The sequence below is a fragment of the Onychostoma macrolepis genome, chromosome 10 (assembly GCF_012432095.1).
Source record: "Onychostoma macrolepis isolate SWU-2019 chromosome 10, ASM1243209v1, whole genome shotgun sequence".
Taxonomy (NCBI): domain Eukaryota; kingdom Metazoa; phylum Chordata; class Actinopteri; order Cypriniformes; family Cyprinidae; genus Onychostoma; species Onychostoma macrolepis.
Genome location: NC_081164.1, coordinates 12824340 through 12842623, shown reverse-complemented (window position 1 = coordinate 12842623; position 18284 = coordinate 12824340). Strand labels below are relative to the sequence as shown.

Below are 18284 nucleotides of genomic sequence, written 5' to 3'. Positions count from 1 at the left end.
ATATAGAGATACATTAAATATTTGTACTTTTATGAATCCATCTGTCACTCAATGAATTAGTAAATGTAAATAATAATGAAAAGCTAGAGCAACTTGAATATGTGTAAACTGTGTTCATATACATTTTAAATTAACATTTTGAAAATTAACGTTGATAAAAAAATGTCATTTAGGTTGTACGGCATTGGGTTACCCAGGTGAAAAAGACGTAGTATTAAATGTATTAAAAATATACTTGAAATTCAAGTAGTATGTTTATAATACATTTGTATTCCCAACATGCTTATTTGAAGTGCATCAAAAATATATTGAATTGCATTTTAATATATTTCTAAAAAGTATACTAGAAGTACTTTTGTATTAAATATATGTTTAGTTATACTTCTAAGAAATATGCTAAACACAAGCATATTTTTAATTTATTTATAAAAAAGTATACTAGAAATATGTTGGTAATAAATATATGCTTAATTACACTTTTAAGGAATATGCTAAACAAAAGCACACTATTACTATATTTCTAAAAAGTATAGCAGAAATACTATGTTAATAAATATATTCTTAGTTACACTTTTAAGGAATATACTAAACACAAGCATACTTTTAGTGACATTTTAGTGTATTTACAGAAAACATAGGCTATGTTACCCTTACTTAAAGTATATTTTATGTGTACTTTGTGTAAGAACATAAAATGATTACCCTTTTAGTAGGTTTTTAATGTACTTTATATTGCAGTAGGCCTACACATGGTTATATTTTAAATATTTATGTATTTATAATTTTAATATTTGGAAAAGTACAATATTTTGAAAAACATTTTTAACATTTACAATGTACAAACCTTTGTTAAATATTATTAACCATTGCAATATTTAAAATATGTTGCTTAATATGGGTTATGCTACTTTGGTTGATTAGGCTGTTGTTCAGTATGATACATTAATTGTTATGAGCTAGGTGTTTTTAAATTTGTTCAAGCTTGATGTCTTTATTTTCTAATATATATGTAATGGGGTGGAGGTAGTATTGGTAGTGGCTCTATATTAAGCTTGTTTAGGACTACAAATGAGTTGGACTACAAATCCCATGAGTCTAGTTACTATAAAGAGGAAATCAAAGTTTATGGTCTTCCTCTTTGTGGTACCATGTGCTAAGCAGGAGAAGCTGTGTGGCGTGTTTTAAGGCTGTGTGATAACTGAAAAAAAAAACTAGTTACCTTGTGAGCAGTGTGGAAGTAATTTGTGGAGGTAAGGGTTGTGATTCTTGTGGTTATAGTAAGCGTGTTTGGTTTTAATGTGTTTGTTTGTTTGTTTTTATTTTTAGTGTGTTTTCTGGAGATACACTGATGGGTGTTTCAGAGAATTGAGTAGAGGTATTCAATTACACAGGTACCTATTTTAATTGAATTATTGGAGTATTTGAAATTATTTTTTTAAGCTTTGTTATTGTAACTTGTGTTATGTTTTATTGTCAAGTGTTTTGTTTCAATATTTTAACAGGGCAATCATGAATTGTATTTTCTTTGTTTTTACAGATGATGCATGATTGCCGTTTACTTTTATTGAGAATATTGGTGGCTTTATGTTGGGTCTCAAGATATGACTTTAAGTGTTACATTGTGATGAAGTGGCTTGAATTTATTGTGAGGGTGTGGTTTAATGTATGGTTTTGTTTATTTGTTTTGTTTAAACCAACAAACAACATTGGGGTTCCCAGTTTCTTGGTTAACTCCGCTAAGAGGAGGGGGAGTAATTTGTAGTGGTTTGAGTTAAGTGAGTGTTGGGTTTTGACACTTGTAGTGATATTTGGTTTTGTGTTGTGATTGAGTGTATATTCTCTTTTTCACAGAGGAATTGCCATTTTTATGACTGGGGAACCCTATGGTTGGTAGTGGGTTTAACCTTATTTGTTTTTTCCTTTTGTGTTTTTGCCACTTCTAATTATCTGTTGTGCCCAATAAATTGTTGTATTTGCAAGGAAACACACTGTGGTTGTTGCCCTTCTTTTATATCCTCCCCATCACTGGTGAGGTTACATATATTTCTGAAATTCCCACAAGGATTTCAACATATCTGAGAAAAAGCAAAACAAACAAAAAAAACTTTTATTTGTGTTTAAATTCAAACAACACAGACTAAACCTGATTGGTTCCAGAGCCATTGAACGGCTCTGATTGGTTCGTATGATAATAAGCTCGCAGCAGAGAGTTTAGTAAATCAGATATGTGCGTGCAAATGTCCCTTGAATGTGCATATAAGTCTAAATTTATTATATAGAGCGATTGTGTCTCTTTAGGGCGCTTGGAGGAAACCACGCAATTCATATGGATTACTTTGGCGATTGTTTTTTTTTTTTTGCGATTAACTTTTTGAAACGTGAACATCTTTGAATCTTTTCATCGGAGGAACATAAATCTCTCAGACTTCATTAAAATATCTCTGTTTTTCTTTCGAAGATGAACGAAAGTCTTAGATGGTTTGGAGCATCTTAAGGGTGAGTGATGACATAATTCAAATAGTTTTGGTGGAACTATGAAATTAATTAGAAAATATAGTGGTATGTTCTTATTTTTACCAGCTTCTGCAAGCGTGTGTGGCATCTGGCTGTTGGAACCTCATTGTGACTTCAGGTAAGATTTGTATTTAATTAACGTTATTTGTCTGTACCAGTCGTGTTTTTGACAAATGCATTGGCAGAAAAAAAAAAAATTAAATAAAATTATTCATTATAACATGTACAACATTAACAGTTTTTATTTGCAACGTGAAGTGTATTTATTTCTGATTTCCTGAACAATTTGGCTTCATTGTAATGAGGTTAATGATCTTTGAAAAACCATGATTATGAACATACAGTTACTTTGTTTTGAGCTGATCACCCAACTGTGGTAGTGTTGGTTGATTGGCGTTTATATTTGTTCAAGCTTGACAACCTTATCGACTTTATTTTCTAATATATATTTCTCATTACAGATAAGAACAAAGATTAAATTGTAAGAAGGGCTGCTTGTAAGAGCATACAGTACATCTGAAACTGCTGAGGCTGGGACGGTTTTTGGCTATATTTCCAACCAGGTACATTGTTCTGTCATTCTTAAATAGAAAACAAATCACCAGTCATTTGCCCCTTGTTGTGCGTGTGAGAAATATTGACATTTGTTGTTTTTCAGATCAGCTGCTATAGAAGACCAACTGAAATCTGAGTGCAGAGACAAGCAAAGGAATAGTAAGTATATTTTAATATCGTATCACCTCTGTTATAGAGATTTTTGAATCAGGCCTAATGGAGGATGATTCAGTCAATCTTGGAAGAAAAATGTTAGAAGTGTGTCCATTCCAGGTGGCTAATTTGTGCTTCCTTTCAGTCATTCATGTACAAATCCATTATCTAATTTTGTTTCGGTTTTGTTTTTTCTAAAGCTGCAAGGTACTTGTGCAAAATATTGTATGCCAGGACTACTAGGCTATGCCCAGGTCTCCGGAACCTGCGACGACACTCCACTCCATCAGCCCTCCATCTGCGCCTTCGGATCCACCAGCTCTGTCTCCATCAGTCGGCCCCCAGATGTCGGCAGCCACACCATCTACATCTTGGCTCCTCCCTCCCTCGACTCCACCGTGTATTGTCAGCACTGGGATGCTCTGGGTCTGTGCCATGTGCCAAACTCCATCCAAGCCACCAGGGCATCATCGTCATCCTCCCATCACCATCCCTTCACCACATCCTGCCATCATCCCGCACCTTTGCCTCTCACCATTCCTACAACATCTCCTCGTCCACCTCCAAAACCCCCTCCATCCCTCCCTAATTCTGTTGCTTGAACTTTATCATCTTCAGTCTTTGCACACACATCTATTCACTTCTGCACTTAGTTTTTCTGTAATTTTTTTTTTTCTTCAGAAAATCGCATTGTAATTTTTATTTATTCACTGATGTAAAATTCTTAACTTTTCAGTAATACAGGTATAACTGAAATGTTCTACAAATGGATAAGAGAGCTTTTCCTTAGCATTTCTTTTTTTTCATTTTTTTTTTTTGTATAATGTTTGTAGTAATAAACATTTCAAGTACATTTTTAATGCATTTAATAGTATGTTTTTTGTTTTTCAAAGTATATATGCTGCTGTACTTTTTTAATGTACTTATGAATATTTGTAATGTACACTATGTAATACGTTAAAGTTTTCTAGATGTCAAAGTGTACGTGTATATACTGAAAAATATGCTAATGCATTTCTAATGAGCTGAAATACAATATTTGAAGCACATTAAAACGATGCTTCAAATATACTCTACCTGTACTTTTAATACTTCATAAACTACATTTTAAATGTATTTTAAGAAATACACTTAAATTGCACTAAATATACTTAAAGTGGTTACAATTTAACACAATTTCAATATTAAATATATTACAAATAGGTTAAAATTGAACTTATATCTTGAAATACACTTAATATACGTAAAGTTGTTTCAAAAATAATACATTTAATATGCACTTAGTATAGTGATGGGAAGTTTGGATCATTTTACTGACTCGGACCTTTGAGTCTCGTTCAGCAAAATGAATGAATCTTTTTTTTCGAGTCATTTCGTTCATTTTAGCAAAATATAATTAAAATGTTACGTGCTACTTCCCTAACACATCTACTACTTATGCAAACGTTGATCCCACTACAAACTATAATGCTATAAGAAACCGCAAAGATTCATCGTTTACCTGGGTCTTGATTAGCTCACCTCACCTCTTATCTGACAAGTCTTCAGGTTTGAGTCGTGCGTTCATCACGTGACAACCCCATAAGCTAAACCAATGCAGTCAGAGCCGGAAAGAGAATTGATTAGTTCACCTGTTTCGAGTCTTGGGGTTTGAGTCGTTCGTTCTTTTGTCATGTGACCACTTGCCGGATCAGTAAAATACTATAAAGTAAAACTGTATTTTTTGTATGTTGGATCACATTTAAGAATTATCATAAAATTATCAAAATATGTGTAATAAGCATTTTCCTAGAAATAAAAATGGTTTGTTCACTTCTGTCAATGTTTTTGTTACTGTTTCTTGAGGATCTGTGTTATTTTATAAATAAATAAAACCCTCTTATAAATAAAATATTGATTGATTTGTCCTTTCACTGTCTTTGTCTATCAATAAACATATAATATAACTATATAATAAAAAATGCAAGCCTAAAATTACAAAGCACTTATAGTTTGTTCATTTTTACTCCAATTTTGACTTTGCTGGTATAATTGTGTTTCCTAGGCAGACTTGACATATTGATCTAATATTTGTATAAGAAGATTGGTCAAAAAGGACACAATGACATAAAGTGAAAGCAAATAACATTTTGAATATGAATGATTAATGTTAGTTTAAAATATTAAGGTTATGATCTGGCTCTGTGGCTTTAGTATATTTTAATTTTCTTGTATTTTTTATTTAAATAGTTTTCATTCATTTTGGAATAGTTATCCTCTTTGCTAAAGCTTTTTCTGGCACAAAAATAAACAATAAAAAAACAATTCAAGAGTGTGTACACAGTGTTAATGTCTAAAGTGTCATATGTTACAAAAGTATAGTAAGTAGCACTATAGTCTAATCTAAAGGGTTAACTCAAAAGACATAAATACAACAAGGTATTGTATTTTATGAAGATTAGATTTATAATTTAAATTAAAACATAACCAACTCTTTATCATCTTTATTACTACATTCAGTATTATGGAAAAGAACCATCATGACAGAAATTAAAAGCAATAATTTGAGACCAGAAATGCATCACATAACTGTACGAGTAAATAATAATAATAATAATAATAATAATAATAATAATAATGACTATGCACCCGTTTGTAAGGAAGGTTGTAAATTAACTAATTTCTCTGCCAAAAGCTGTCACATCACGTGACAAAAGAACGAACGACTCAAACCCGATGACTCGAGAGGTGAACGAATCAATTCTCTTTCCGGCTCTGACTGCATAGGTTAGTGTATGAGGCTGTCACGTGATGAACGAACGACTCAAACCCGAAGACTCGAAACAGGTGAACTAATCCCATTACAGAACCTATAGGATGTTGCGCATGCGCGACTGAACGAATCACTCCCTGAGACGACTCGTTCTTCCCGAGTCACATTAAAGATTCGTTCAAAAAGAACGAATCGTTCAAGAACGACCCATCACTAGTATAGTATAATATGAATATATTAAATGTGTCTGAAAAAGCACAATTTAAATATATTTCTTATTCACCTATTATTCAAATAACGTTAATTGTGATAAGACAATCAGACAAGTCAAAGCATGTCAATATACATTTTTTCTTAGAAATTCACAAGTTTTTAACCTAAATGGTGATAAAATACTCCCCACATACACGAACTCTATAGTCATAAAATGGGGGGGGGAGAAGTTTGTGCCATGGAAACATTGTACTTGATAGATGGATGTCATTTATTTTGAGATTCACACTTTGACTTCAGTTCAGTTTCATTTGTTGTTTTAGTTGGTGTTAAAAATAAAATGCATCAATATGGACAGGAAACTACACCAGGAAAAAACATTCAACATATGCACACTCACTCATTTTTAATAAACAATGCAAAGCTTTTCACGTACTTTCTTGTTTAGACTGTAAACTTTAAACTCAAATCAGTTCTGCTTTATTGTTTTATTCTAACATGAGATGAAAGTAGACAGGAGAAGAACAGCTAAAATAGTACAGAAAAGTACACAGGAAAATCATTCAACATTAGCGCAGCTAAAGTAGGATTAATTGAGCAAAAATGTCTGATGCTATTTATGCCGATGTGATCAAGACTAAGACTGAGGGAATAAAGAGAGAGAGTGGAGATAATAGTGGAAATCTACGAGAGAGCAGATTGTGTGAGAGACCATGACTCACGAGAGATCATGACAAAGACAAACACACACCAACCACTACAGCATACAGGTAATCAAATTCATCTCTGAATAAATAAGGAGAAAAGCATCAAGAGTTTGCACATGTTCAGTCATTAAACATCATGTCTGTGTTGTTCAGGAAGTGATTCAGTGAAGGTCAGAAACTACAGAGCAGCTGTAGTGTGTTTGGTTCTGCTGTGTGTTCTTCTGCTGACTGCAGTCATAGTTCTGTGTGTCAACATCTATACAAACAACACAAACTACACAGAGACACACCAGCTGCTAACCAGGAATACCAACCTCACAGAAGAAAGAAACCAGCTACTATCCAATATTACTAACCTGGCAGAAGTGAGAGACCAGCTAACCGAGATTACCAACCTTACAGAAGAAAGAGTCCGGCTAATAACTAAGCTCACTGATCTAATTCAACTAAATGGAGAGTTAATTCTAGAGAAACATGAACTGTTCAAGTGTTTTATTGGAATAGGCAATTGTAAACTACATAAAAATTGCATGAATATTCAGTGCTAGAAAGATTAACAGATGGATGAAAATTTTACCAATCCAGATGCTACTTAATTTCCTCAGTGAAGAGGAGCTGGACTGAGAGCAGAAGATATTGTATGGAGAAAGGAGCAGATCTGATCATCATAAGCAACAGAGAGGAACAAGCGAGTGAGGCATGCTGTATGAGGTGGTTTATTGCTATATGAAAAGAGGTCAGGTTAAATTTGAATATATTTATATTTCAACTTGTCAGAATGTTGTTAAGAAGATTTCTGCTAATGATGCAGTCTGGACTGGTGTGACTGACAGCGATGAAGAGGATCGGATGGAAATGGGTTGATGACAGCACTGACCTCTGGGTGAGAAATCACTGAACTGATTATTATCTAATAAATGAATCTGATATCACACAGAAAGCAGCACTGAACAGGTTCTGGAGAGCCAAATGGATATAGAAGAGAGAACTGTGCTGTGACTGTGTCATGGTGGTATGATTTTCCATGTAACTGTGTATGTGAGAGGAAAATTTTACAATAATTTTATTGAAAGCAATAGGCTATGTTTATTCTGAACCTAAATATCTCTACAAAATGTTTTTGACAAACATATTTGTCTGTCAAGAAACCCATCAAAATGTAATGCTAATTTTATTATTAAAGCCTTGAAGTGATTACAAGTCTTACATGTGTATCGCATTTATCATCTTGCTCCCAGGCTAAATAAAGTCAGTCCTAACATTGTTCCCTAAAGCGCGCCACTTGACACACACTCAGAGAGGAACTGTGTAAGGCTGAGAGCTTCTTCTTTGCTTTTTTTTTTTTTTTTTGCGTAGTTTAAGCATAAAAGATTTACACCTCACTTTGTAAAGATGAAATTCCCTCAGCTAATTCACTTTAACAGGGAAGCCAACAATTGCCTTTTCACACAGAAGATGAGATATTCTTACACTTAAAGAGGCTCCTTCCACTCTTTGTGAGAATAATCACATTAAAAATGAAGGTGATGGGCAGGAAAGTCGAATTGTTTGGACGTTGTATTGAATCATAGAAGTCTTTGTCAGATTAATTGGGCTGGTTTTTATTTTAAATAATTTAGTTGATAAAGTAAGGCTGCTTTTTTCTAATATTTTTCTGGGAAAGTATTAAATTATCTTCTGTGTGAAATATTAAAATGACAGATTTTTTTGCTGAGCGGTCATTAAAGCTTAGGCATGAATAGGAAGCTCCATGTCTTCTCTTTGCTTGAGAAATTAATAAATTGGCTGAGGTTTTGTTATTACATTATTTTAATTTAGGCGGCTCTTGAATCTGAATCAGTCTGTTGTCTCATATCGCCGATTCACGCGCTCTGGTTACATACAAATGCAACTGACAGCATTTTGCGTCTTATTTTTTTGACGATAGTTAAAATGACCTCACAAGAGTTTAAGAGGAAATTAATATCATTGTATACAATATGCTGCAGTCGTTTTCTTCTAGATTGTCCTTAAAGTGTAATGGATAATTTTCCTTAGAGGGGCCTTGCAGGTAAGATTATAAAATAATTTGAACTATCTCTTACATATCATATAGATTCACATAAATAGTGTTAACATGCTAGGGGCTATGATGTAATAATACAATTAAAAAATATATATATCAGGCAAGAGGGCACCTTGGCCCATAAACCTAAAATAGCAGCAAGAAAACGAGCTTCTATGCAAGAAATCAGGTCTATATAGTATTGGGAATTGGCTGTGTGTTCACGTAGCTCTGGTGCAGGAGACAAAAGGAATAGACAGCACTCACAGAGTCATTGGTTTGTAACTTCGGTGACTTCCCGTCCTCCTCAGGATTCATACAAACAGAAAGCCAAGCTTATTTTCCGTTTCGGGAGGGCACTGTTTTCTTCGTTGCTATTTATCAGCCTGTCACCCGGCAGGGATCAAATTTTCCCTGAAGACACCGTGAAATTACACATACTTTCCCCCCTTCCCTCAAGACCTCTAGGATAAATATCACAGTTTAAGCCTCTGGAGCCAGCTGAGCTGTGTGGCAGATAAAAATTTGACCTCTCCGTTCGCCCTGTTTGTCCTGACTATTGAACTCAGTGAGGAACTGCGTGATCTGTCACCTCTAATACACTAGACTCAAAATCCTTTTCTGCTGTTTTGTCTTTTCATTTTTAATATATATGGGGAAAATGGGGAAAGTTGTCACAATTTGAGGCCAGTTAATTCCTGAGGTGGGCTTATTTTTGAAAGTAATAGTCATTGCGGAACATGTTGTTGTCACACAATATGGAGGAAGTTGCAACAATGAAACCTTTTTTAAAGTTTTTCAGCCATTTTAATATTTTTATAAAAAAAAAAATAATAAAAAAAAATAGAAACTTAACTGTTTGGCCAACAAATATTGTATTTAGAATAAAATGTCTTCCAAAGTTCAACTTTTTGGTCAAAATCTACCTTTGTAGTCAGAATATAATAATACATTTAAACATCAACCATTGAAAAAACATACCTTGTGACCACTGACCACAGATATTATTATTATTTATATTACATAATATTACATATATATATATATATTACCCTTACCCTAACGTTTAAAAAAAATAATAATAATCATAAATAAAAAATAAACTGGGTTTGATTATGGACTGGATCAACCGGATTATCAATTATGGTGGTTATGGCCTTATATTCATATTTAAACAAGTATTAATATTGAAACACAAAATGGGTGGGTCCTATTAATGTCTATGATGATATGACGAAATAAAATAAAAAAAATTAAAAAATGCATATTTTCCATTTACAAAAGTGTTTACATTTCATTTTTTTCAATTTGATATTGGCACTTCAGTGTTTCTTGGCATTAAAGGGTATATTTACTACCGCCTGGCTCTTTGTGGTAGCAATATGATATATGATTTTATAAAAAAAACATCCCACCAGATCAAATTGTCAAGAACTTTCTCTTCGAAGTACATTGCATTTTCACCCATGAGAGGAAGGGTGCAGAAATAATATTCAAAATGTCACGACTTCTGACTCCGGATGTGGTGTTATGGAGGAGTCAGTTTCTTCACAACACTGGTAACATAAAAATGAAGCCGGATGCAATAAACATTACATTCAAAAAGTGCCATCTCTTTAAGTTTCCCTCGGTTGGCCTTATCTGTCCATTTTCAGAATGAGCTGGACATTATCATGAGTCAGCATTATTATCAAACAGAATTACACACCTGGATAAAGTCAACCGAGAGTGAGGCGACAGGATTATTTCCATATTTATTAGTATCTAATCTCATTCCCTCATTTGGATGCTTCATTCCGCTAGTGCACACTGTCTCAGACTTGTCTATGCAAAAAGACGTAATCAAAAAATAATTCTGTCCCCCGAATATCAAACACAAGTTTTATATTAGTTTTTTTTTTTCCTTCCTCCGCTCTCTTTTCAATGCCATATATAGCGGTGTGGTGGAAAACAATACACCCACATTTATAAGCAAATTCTGTAGGAAACTGCAAATACAGTGTCTATATCAAAGCTGTAGAACAGTACTTAACGCCTTTCTTAAAATAATTTCAGTTTGTGCTTACAGCTGGTGTTTATACAAATCATGTGGCAAAAAGTTCGAGAGAGAGGATATTTACATCTGCTGGGTTGTTTGCTGTTGCGCTTCTTAGTTCCCTATGACGTGAATCAGCATATAAACATGAACTCAAAAACTAGCAAAGGCCTTGATTCTTTAAACATTGGAGAACTGATGACTGACGGGGACACACATTAAAATGTAGCTGGTATTTTGAACAGAATCGCTAGGAAGCGAATTGAGACATGAGGGTGGATGGATAGGGAGTGTCTTTAGTGGTTTCCGTAGCGCATTGATTGAAAGGAGAGGGACATGTTGAATGGTTTGTGTTGTGACTGAGCCTATGTCCTTGTGTACATCCATATGTGTTTGTATCTGTGTTATATTTAGACTGGACCAGCGGGTCTCGCTCGGACGACAGCCGTTATCAGACATCTTTAAGACCGCCAGGGACCCAATTAGTAAGCGATCTATCTGATGACAAAAAGTCTTTGCTTGCTTCTATTCTTCTTTGTGTGTGCTTGCCAGACAGAATAAGAGCACAAGCAGTTCTGGGATCTCTTCTCTCTCAGCCTTTTTATTAGATCTCGGCCTCCATCTTTGAATAAGTACTTACTGCCGGGTTCATTGTTGCACAACCAAAAAAATATGCTTTCATTGACTTTTCTCTGTCTATCATCTGTCAAAAGTTTAAAGAACAATATATTTCTTTACTCTGATTTGATTCAAGCAGCTGGTGTTTGTGTGTTTTAGCCTTTGGTTGAATCGTTTTCCAATTTTCAAATTGCAATTGGTACAATTACAACAAGCAGCCCATTATAAATAATGAACTAAACTGCTAAAATAATCATAAAAGTATCCACCATCTCTATAGTTAGACGCATAAACTTGAAATATAATATTATGGCTGTTAATAGAAGAAAATTGTCATGATTATGTTAGAGAAATTATTTTAATTTAATAATTTAATTTAATTTAATAGTTTAATTTAATTTCATTTAATTTAGGTCATTTTGATTCAGAAAGGATTTTCTTTTTCTGGAAAATGCTAATGTTATCACACAGACCTAAAACTTTTGCTCACACAGCGTTTAACAACTTCCCAAAACAATTTGCATATTTTTTCTTCTTTTTTATGATTTTTCCGGCCATCTTCTTAAGGTGTCCCAGGTTAAAAACGGCCAGCCTTTCAAAAACTGCTTGTAAATCGCTCATTATGCTATATTATTACCAAATATTGGTTTCAAATTCTAGCATAAAGTGAGATTTACAAGCAATTTTTAAAAGGCGATCATTTCTGACTGGGAAAACCAAATTAGGTCGATGATCAGCACAACACAAGAACTAAAGGGATAGTTCACTCAAAAATGTCATAATTTACTCTCATGTAGTTCCAAATCTGTATATGTTTCTTTCTTATGTTGAACATAAAAGAAGATATTTTGAATAATGCTGGTTATCAAACGATGGTCCCCATTGACTTCCATAGTATTTATTTCCCTACTATGGAAGTCAATGGGAACCAACAACTGTTTGGATTTACACAATTCTTCTTTTGTGTTCATCATAAGAAAGAAACTCCTACAGGTTTGAAAAGACATGAGGGTGAGTAAATGAAGACATTTTAATTTTGGGTGAACTATTCCTCTAAATTAAAAACTTAATTATAATTTTACTGTACACCACTTTTTCACTGACTTCCTTGCTTTACATGGGCTTAAGTTTTAAAAATTCTGTATTAGACTATACTCACAATGATGATGCAATCATACCAAAAGTATTATGTGAAGAGACCTGAGGGACGGAACTATGGTGTTTGTTTTCCTTTAATTGCTAGTAACTAAACAAATGTTCCTTTGAACAACAAGCCTACATTTAATCTCCAAGTCGATACACACTGTTTCTGCCATTATACGCCTTTCAGATGAGTCATGTTGTTTCATTTCCTTTTTGGCTTGTGCCCTTTCTTCTGTGACACTTCTGCAGACCTGACCGCTTGCACTCAGCATGTTAAACAGTTTTTGATTTTGCAGACACTGCTCAGTGGCTTCATCCCTGAGACCTTTGTAGGACACCGCATGTTTGGAACCGCATTGAAAGATGCACAATAAGAGGCCCAAGGGATGGCACGGCATCACACCATCTGTGAAAATAAACAGGGCGCACGGTTTTGTGAGAATGAACTTGTGACTGGTGACTTTGATGCTGTTGTAATTGAATCAGTGTGGACTTCCCACAAAGGACTTTTCTCCATGTCCATCAATGGCATTGTTAAACGATCAGCATACTCAGTGATCTGATTCTGACACCACTTTCCGTTCAGACTATTTCAAGGGCTGAAGTTCAGCTGAAAGTTTGTGTCATTGCCACAATGTAGGGTAAACAGAGGCAGTGATAGCGAGGCAGACAGACAGAGCGAGAAAGTCTTGGCGTTTCCGTACACTCAGTTTGAGATGATGACCCTCCGGCATGGAGGGCATTGAGCACAGATGGTTCTTCTCTTTGGCTGGCTATCCGTCCCGAGGACGGCCACAGGTCGGGTCCGGTGGTGGCGGGGCCCATATGGCTGTGAGGGCACCCCGCTCTGCCTCTCTCTCTCGCCCTCTCCATGCCCTCGATGCCACCTTCCACCTTATGGAGCTTTCCCTCACCAGCCCTGGCACAAGGATCAACAACCCTAAGCTACGTTTTTCTCTGGATTTCTGTCTTGGATAAAGCAGAACTGCTGTTCTAGCACTCTTAAGAAAATTATGTATAGCGAGCAGGTTGTGCTTCATGTACACATTAAGTATACCATATATATTCCACTTCAGTTACTGAATTTCAATCGCAAGCAAACTGTATTAAAAGATCAATCAAAAGATTGACAGATAAACAAAAGGAAAAGACATAAACAACAATAGAACGAACGACAGATAGATAGACTGAAAGGACAACAGACCAATATATAGACAGAAAGAACGAACAAACGATAGATAGATAGATAGATAGATAGATAGATAGACAGACAGACAGACAGACAGACAGACAGACAGATAGACAAATAGACAGATACTTCCAAAACATGGTCTCTGAAAATTTCCTTGGTACATTAAAGGTGCACTAAGTGATTTTTGAAAAACGTTTTTTTGACCACAGTCCCAAAACACACTTGTAGCCAATCAGCAGTAAGGGGGCATGTCTTGAAATGATAGAGAGAAGAGAGCGCTCAATTTGAGTGCACAGGACAGATATTAGCAGATCGACTATAGATAGAGATGATAATTAAAAAAATTTAAAAAAGAGGAAAATATCAGGCAAGAGGTAGGACCCGCGTAAATATCGGAGCAGCTTTCCAGCGGTGGAGAGAAGCTCAAGGAGCGGGAAGGGCTCGAATCGGATGGCGAGGTTGCCTTGTTTTTCTTCTTGATATGCGAGTAATGTTGATTTTTATTTGTTGCACAACTTAACTGTGTTGGCTTTTGTTTGAATATGCTTGTGTGTCATCTTCACTTGTTTCCACGATCGTCGTTGCCATGGTTGCGTATGTACCTGTGGGGCGGAGATATCAAAATAGGGGCGTTTTCGTTTTGATTTTCGTTTCTCAAAAATCGCTTAGTGCACCTTTAAGCAGGTGTAGAAGAATGTGTAACATAGAAAATGACACACTTTGTCTTTAAACTAGAATTGCTAATGTGTACAGGAGGCGTTTTAATTCCCCTGATAATATTTCAACTGATGCTAAGGAATAAGACAGTGAGTTAGATGCATTTCAGTCCATTTAACAGTCCACTAACACCATATCTAACACCATATCTCACCCAGAATCTGAGAGGCTCCTAGACCGCTGAGAGCTCTAAAAGAAGTTTTATCCATCTCTGCATCCTCATCTACTGAGATTACACTTTAAAACAGCTTGCGAACACCAACGCTCTTAATTTCAACTCTCGACTCATTTCTGGTCTCTGTCTCTCGATAAAGTGCAACGAACGCCTCCACACGCCATGGTTTTATGGAAGGCATACACTAACGTGATAGGAGAGCTGAAGTAGAATATATTTCTCTAATATTTTTTTTTTTTTTTTTTTACAAGTAAGCACTGCACTGGGTTCATTCTAACAGATGTGATGTGTGGGAAGCTAGCGATGTGATCGGCAGTGTAACAGCTACTGTAGATTTCACAGAAGAGATGTTGGCAATACAGCAGACTTTATTTTTAGACTTAGGTGAGAAAACAGCTCCTGTACTTCAATTTAAGGTTACATTGGAAAAGGTTTCTATGATGAACTTCTGTGATTTGGGACAAATTTTTCACTCAGAAAATGTAAAAAAAAAAAAAAAGCTGCAGCTCACTGATTGGCCCATAAGCCAAAGTAGTGAGTCTTTTCAACTGTAATTACAGTCCGTCAATTTACACTAATTTGAGCCATTCATTCATTCCAGTTCCCCAGCTTGTAGAGCATAATGTTAACGGCAGGTTTTAGTTCCCAGGAAACCCATGTACTGTTAAAATGTACTGCTAAAATACACCGTCAGTTGCTTTGGATAAAAGTGCCTGTAAATATATATATAAAAAAATGGTTAGGCAAGGCAAGTTTATTTATATAGCACATTTCATACACATTGGCAATTCAAAGTGCTTTACAAAAAAGGAAGTAAAATAATCATAAAAAAATAATCACAACAATAAAACAAGGAATTAATTTTTTTTTTCAAATGATTTAAAACTTGATTTAAAATTAATTTAAAACAGTTAAAAATAGAAAATGATTATACATAAATGCAGTGCATTCAGTTCGGACGTAGCACAGTGCTCATTCAATAAATGCACTGCTAAACAGATAAGTTTTGAGTCTGGATTTAAATGTGGCTAATATTTTAGCACATCTGATCTCTTCTGGAAGCTGGTTCCAACTGCGGGTGGCATGAATAAGAATACAAGAATAAGATTTTGAGAATAATTGCAAAATATGCCTTTTCAAAAATAAATAAAAATTAGGAGAATAAATTAATAGCATTACTTTAGCATGAATCTCATTATTCAATGACTTTATTCTTGTGAATTTATTCTCATTATGAATTTAAAGTCATCATATGAGAATAAAGTCCTTACATTATGAAAGTCACAATATTATGAGAATAAAATTGTAGCTTTATGAGATTAAAGTCATTACATTTTAAGAATAATGTCTTAAAGGGATAGTTCACTAAAAATAAAAGTTCTGTCATTAATTACTGTCATTACCCTTATGTCGCATGCATCATGATGTATTCAAAAATATCTTAATTTGTGTTCCAAAGATGAACGAATGTCTTACAGGTTTGGAATGACATGAGGGTGAGTAATTAATGACATAATTTTCATTTTTGAGTGAACTATCCCTTTAAAGGAATTTTTTACCCAAAATATTTTCTGAAAATGTATCCACCCTCATGCCAAGATGTAGATGAGTTTTTTTCTTCATCAGAACAGATTAGCATCACATCACTTGCTCACCAATAGATCCTCTGTAGCAAATTGGCTTGCTTGACTGGCCAGCCAACAGTATTTCATCCAATTTCAACTCTGAGGACCCCAGTAATAAAAAGGTAATTCATATAATAACGTTTATATTTTCAAACCAGTCATAACAGCTACACTTTCCAGATTAATTCTGATTACATCGTTTATTGACCATATTACCATGGTTAGTAAGCGTTTTTTTTTTGTTTTTGTTTTTTTTTTTTTTTCAATAAATGCCCATTTCAGAAGGCGTCACTGAATTGCAAGGCGAGTACACTTGACAGAGACCATCTGAAAGACTTCAAGATTAAAATGGAAATTTGCTGAACATTTACTCACCCTCAGGCCATCTGAGATGTAGATGACATTGTTTCTTCATCAAAACAGTTTGGGAGAAATTTATCATCACATCACTTGCTCATTAATGGATCCTCTGCAGTGAATGGGTGCCATCAGACTGTCCTAATAGCTAACAAAAACATTGCAAAAAAACCACAAGTCTTCTGTACATCATTAACGTCTTGGGAAGCAAAAAGCAAAAAGCTGCATGGTTGTAAGAAACAAATCCATTAAAGCGTTTTAACTCTAACAAACCATTGTTTCTGGCTAAAATAGTCCTCAATCCATAATACTGCTTCCAAATTTGTTCTGATAAAAAAACACATTCCTCTACATCTTGGTTGGCCAAGGTATATTTTCAGAAAATTTTCACTTTTGGTTGAACTATAATCCTTTAAGGCAGGGTGTTGTGGATAGGGTCTTTAAAACAGCTCTGTTCATTTATACTGTTATCAGCACGTGTTGAAGTAGAGTCGTCTCTTGTCTCTGAGAGAATATGCGCTGTTAATGCAGCGTTAGAATACTCCGTCAGTTTTTTTTTTTTTACTTTCACTTTCTTTAAGACTGAAGTTAAGACGTTTACCAGCATAACTATTGCGCAAAGTTTGCACGTTGCTTGTGTGATATCCATTGGCTCGCTTTCATGGTTTAAAACAGAAATATTTACAGTATTGCGACGTAACCGCAAACCCCCATGCATATATATCTTAAACGCAGGGATACATGAAAGAGGAATCAATTCGGTATACCGCACTGTATACCGAATTGATTCCTCTTTCATGTATGACACACGTCTCTACGCTTGTGTGTGCTTCGGGTGTGTGAGAGTACAGCGCGCAAGTAACGAATTGAGCTCTGTTTCGATTCTTCTTGTGGTTTTAAATAGCTTGAATGTGAAAATTGGCAAATTAATCTGCGAATCACATGCCGAACGGACCTGGTCCGTATATCACGGATCAACTACGATCCGTTTAAGCCCTAATAGCCATGACAGATCAGAGCAATCTTTCTCGCGACCCGGTAGGAATTCTTCCACGGCGGTAGTGGGTCGCGACCCGGTGGTTGGGGACCTCTGCTTTAAGGACTAGAAAATGTTAAAAGAACTAAACAACCAAAAAAAAACAAATCAATAAAGTGTACCATTAAGAATAAAGGCCTAAAATAAACAAAATAAATAAATATTATTTTATTTTTACATTGTAGCACTAAAAGAACAATCACAAAAAAAGATGTTGCTTCACTCAAACTAGCTTAAACTGTTAGAAAGTGTAGCTTTAGAAAAATAAGTGATTTACACATGATTTGATCTCATATTTAGTAATATTTGCTTATTTTTTGCACAGTCACTTATTATCTCATCTGAATTTCTGTGCAAGCACTGGCATCTTTGGCACCCTAGGGGACGCTGCTGGTGTCTCTGTACTGATATCAAATTAGAAAGTTCAGGGTTGCCTTTATATTAACAT

At 34.9% G+C, this 18284-nt stretch overlaps 1 long non-coding RNA gene and 1 pseudogene across 1 annotated transcript; both read left to right on the top strand.

Moving 5' to 3' along the window:
- Window positions 1–1145: 1145 nt before the first annotated feature.
- LOC131548346 (uncharacterized) lies at window positions 1146–5034 on the top strand. The gene is made up of 7 exons (XR_009273123.1): window positions 1146–1250; window positions 1327–1391; window positions 2459–2496; window positions 2581–2632; window positions 2976–3077; window positions 3173–3228; window positions 3423–5034. It is a non-coding gene; the product is annotated as an uncharacterized LOC131548346 (long non-coding RNA).
- A 1656-nt stretch (window positions 5035–6690) lies between these two features.
- The window catches only part of LOC131548742 (C-type lectin domain family 17, member A-like), a 38535-nt pseudogene continuing 26941 nt past the window's right edge, over window positions 6691–18284 (top strand).